The sequence below is a fragment of the Ovis aries genome, chromosome 12 (assembly GCF_016772045.2).
Source record: "Ovis aries strain OAR_USU_Benz2616 breed Rambouillet chromosome 12, ARS-UI_Ramb_v3.0, whole genome shotgun sequence".
Taxonomy (NCBI): domain Eukaryota; kingdom Metazoa; phylum Chordata; class Mammalia; order Artiodactyla; family Bovidae; genus Ovis; species Ovis aries.
This window is the reverse complement of record NC_056065.1, coordinates 22777020-22780899: the sequence shown is the minus strand read 5'-3', so window position 1 is coordinate 22780899 and position 3880 is coordinate 22777020.

Sequence of the window (3880 nt, the reverse complement as noted above, 5' to 3'; positions counted from 1 at the left end):
TGGAGAATCCCATGTACAGAGGGACAGGACACAGTCCATAGGGTTGCAGAGTCAGACACGACTGAAGCAACTTAGTGCATCTGCCAACAATCTCCAGTTAAATAGCACCAAATGACCCTACCCAAATTCCTAACCCACAACAATAGGCGATATAATAAAACAGCGGTATTGCTTTAAGCCACTAAATATTATGGTGGTTTGTTAATAGCAAGAGATAAACAGAAAAACGTACTTTGAATTTCTCTTTTTTTTCTATTGAAAATAAATAAATCACATATTAAAATAAGGAGATCAATAAGTTACATAAATTTAATTATAAAGAACCGGCTTCTAAATAAAGCATCAAGAATCCTGTTAGGTTAGGAACTAGTTTAAATTATTCCTCTTCCAGTTCTTACAAAACCATATATGCAGTTTACATTTAACTCATGTTTTTAGTTTGCAGGTCTTCATGTCTGTTATTAGGTGGGTTACTGAGCAAGCATGGTGTATTATAGATTGCTTTACACACATTCATCCACTCATTCATTCATTTCAAACTTAAAAAAGTGTTAAATAAACAATGTATCAGTTTCTATAGTATGTGTTGAAACATTTTATGGTCCCCTCTCTATAAGACAGTTTGAGAATGTCTCTGTATTTAATTCTGGTCTATTAGCACAGCTGTGGCACCCCATTTCGGTACTCTTGCCTGGAAAATTCCAGGACGAAGGAGCCTGGAAGGCTGCAGTCCATGGGGTCGCTGAAGGTCGGACACGACTGAGCAACTTCACTTTCACTTTTCACTTTCATGCATTGGAGAAGGAAATGGCAACCCCACTCCAGTGTTCTTCCCTGGAGAATCCCAGGGATGGGGGAGCCTAGTGGGCTGCCGTCTATGGGGTCGCACAGAGTTGGACACAACTGAAGTGACGCAGCAGCACCAGTAGCAGCACAGCTATGTTTTCTTCATCATACAGTAAATATTTTTCCTCTTGGCTTTGATTCTAACTTTTTAGATCATCCCAGGTGGTACCAGTGCTAAAGAACCCCCCTGCCAATGCAGGCCGCATAAGAGGCTCAGGTTCGATCCCTGGGTTTGGGAAGGCCCCCCTGGAGGAGAGCAAGGCAACCGACTCTGGTATTCTTTCCTGGAAAATTCCTTGCACTGAGGAGCCCGATGGGATACAGTCCATGGGGCTGCAGTCAGACATGACTTAGCAACTGAATACACACGTAGCTTCTCTCTTGGTGTCACCTTTTACATTCTTATTGTCTGTTTTCCTCAATTAAAATGATGTTTTTATCCTGTTTCTCAATGAGCAATTGAAGGATTTACTCCTCAGAACAAGATGAGGCAATTAAGTAAATAGTTCAGTTCAGTTCAGTTCATTTCAGTCGCTCAGTCGTGTCTGACTCTTTGCGACCCCAAGAGTTGCAGCACGCCAGTCCTGGTGGGCTGCCATCTATGGGGTCACACAGAGTCAGACATGACTGAAGTGACTTAGCAGCAGCAGCAGCAGCAGCAGCAGGCCTCCGTGTTAATCACCAATTCTCGGAGTTCACTCAAACTCACGTCCATCGAGTCAGTGATGCCATCCAGCCATCTCATCCTCTGTTGTCCCCTTCTCCTGCCCCCAATCCCTCCCAGCATCAGGGTCTTTTCCAATGAGTCAGCTGTTTGCATGAAGTGGCCAGAGTACTGGTGTTTCAGCTTTAGCATCATTCCTTCCAAAGAACATCCAGGACTGATCTCCTTTAGAATGGACTGGTTGGATCTCCTTGGAGGCCAAGGGACTCTCAAGAGTCTTCTCCAACACCACAGTTCAAAAGCATCAATTCTTCAGTGCTCAGCTTTCTTCACAGTCCAACTCTCACATCCATACATGACCACTGGAAAAACCATAGCCTTGTCTAGACAGACATTTGTTGGCAAAGTAATGTCTCTGCTTTTGAATATGCTATCTAGGTTGGTCATAACTTTCCTTCCAAGGAGTAAGCATCTTTTAATTTCATGGCTGCACTCACCATCTGCAGTGATTTTGGAGCCCCAAAAAAATAAAGTCTGACACTGTTTCCCCATCTATTTGCCATGAAGTGATGGGACCAGATGCCATGATCTTCGTTTTCTAAATGTTGAGCTTTAAGCCAACTTTTTCACTCTCCACTTTCACTTTCATCAAGAGGCTTTTTAGTTCCTCTTCACTTTCTGCCATAAGGGTGGTGTCATCTGCATATCTGAGGTGATTGATATTTCTCCCAGCAATCTTGATTCCAGCTTGTGCTTCTTCCAGCCCAGTGTTTCTCATGATGTACTCTGCATATAAGTTCAATAAGCAGGGTGACAATATACAGCCTTGACGTACTCCTTTTCCTATTTGGAATCAGTCTGTTGTTCCATGTCCAGTTCTAACTGTTGCTTCCTGACCTGCATATAGGTTTCTCAAGAGACAGGTCAGGTGGTCTGTTATTCCCATCTCTTTCAGAATTTTCCAGTTTATTGTGATCCAGACAGTCAAAGGCTTTGGCATAGTCAATAAAGCAGAAATAGATGTTTTTTTCTGGAACTCTCTTGCTTTTTCGATGATCCAGCGGATGTTGGCAATTTGATCTCTGGTTCCTCTGTCTTTTCTAAAACCAGCTTGAACATCTGGAAGTTCACGGTTCACATATTGCTAAAGCCTGGCTTGGGGAATTTTGAGCATTACTTTAAATAAGTATGCTTTAAACTTGGTTGAGATCCCAGGTGACCTTGTTTTCCATTTTGCAGGTCTCTCATAGATCTAGTTTCCTGATAGCACTCAAACTAGTTGGTCATGAAGCAAGCTCACATTTCTGTACTTGCCCCCAAATGGAATAAATAAAACCAATTCTAGTTTGTTGGTGAATTTTAATAGGCAAACATATGCAAGGTTTTGTTCTTAAGTCCTTTCTAGGCAGTGCTTTCCACAAGGACAGCTCTTTAGCTCCAGGCCCAGAGCTCTTGCCTCATCCTCTTTGCTCAGCAAAAGCCAAACAGTAAAAAGAAACATTCAATATTTAATATATTCTTTGTTCTAAGAAGAAGAATTAACACATAGTTGCAAGAATACCTAAATTTTGTAAGATAACAGATGCAAATTTATTTTCCTTGTTTCCCAATTCGTAATTGTATTTTTCCAAGTAAATTCTGTATCACTCCCACTCCCTGGGCAATCAATGATTTTGCATCCTCTTTCCCATACCAATTATGATAGAGTGGGAGGGACCCCCAGTATGTGCCAGGCACTGTGGGGAATCCAAGGATGTCTAAGATAAGGTTTCAGCAAACAAGAACATAGAGAGCTAGAATTGTGCCGCAAAGAAATCAATTCAACAAAGAGAGGCAGAAAGGCAGAGTGTGGTATGCATATAATCACCTGGAGAACTTGATAAAATGAGATTAGGGATCTCATCCTCAGAGAGTCTAATAGGAAGGTAGGGTGAGGGAAACGGTCCTATTCTGATGCAGGTGTCTTAGCTTCTGGAGGCTGGCCACAAGTAAGATGTAGCCATCTGGTGATGGGTTGGGACAGGCACAGATGACGCCTTACTATATAGCTTACTATATAGCTATAGTAAGCACTCGAGGCTCATATTTAATGTAAGCAGCACTCCTTAGTGAAAACAGAGATGTCTTTAGGAGGCTGAGATGTATTTTTGTAATCAGTTCTTGGCCCCTTGAGCTATAATACCAGCCCCTGGAGTATGCTTGCAGGGCACTTGCCAGCACACACGTCACGAAGTTTAAGAGGACAGATGACCTCTGAAAAGCATGCTTGCACAGCCCAGGCAAATAGAGCCAAGACAAATCGGGGCAATGCCTTTAAACAATGCCTTTTTATAAATAAATCCTTCATTTTTCAAGTTCGAAGGTAATTCT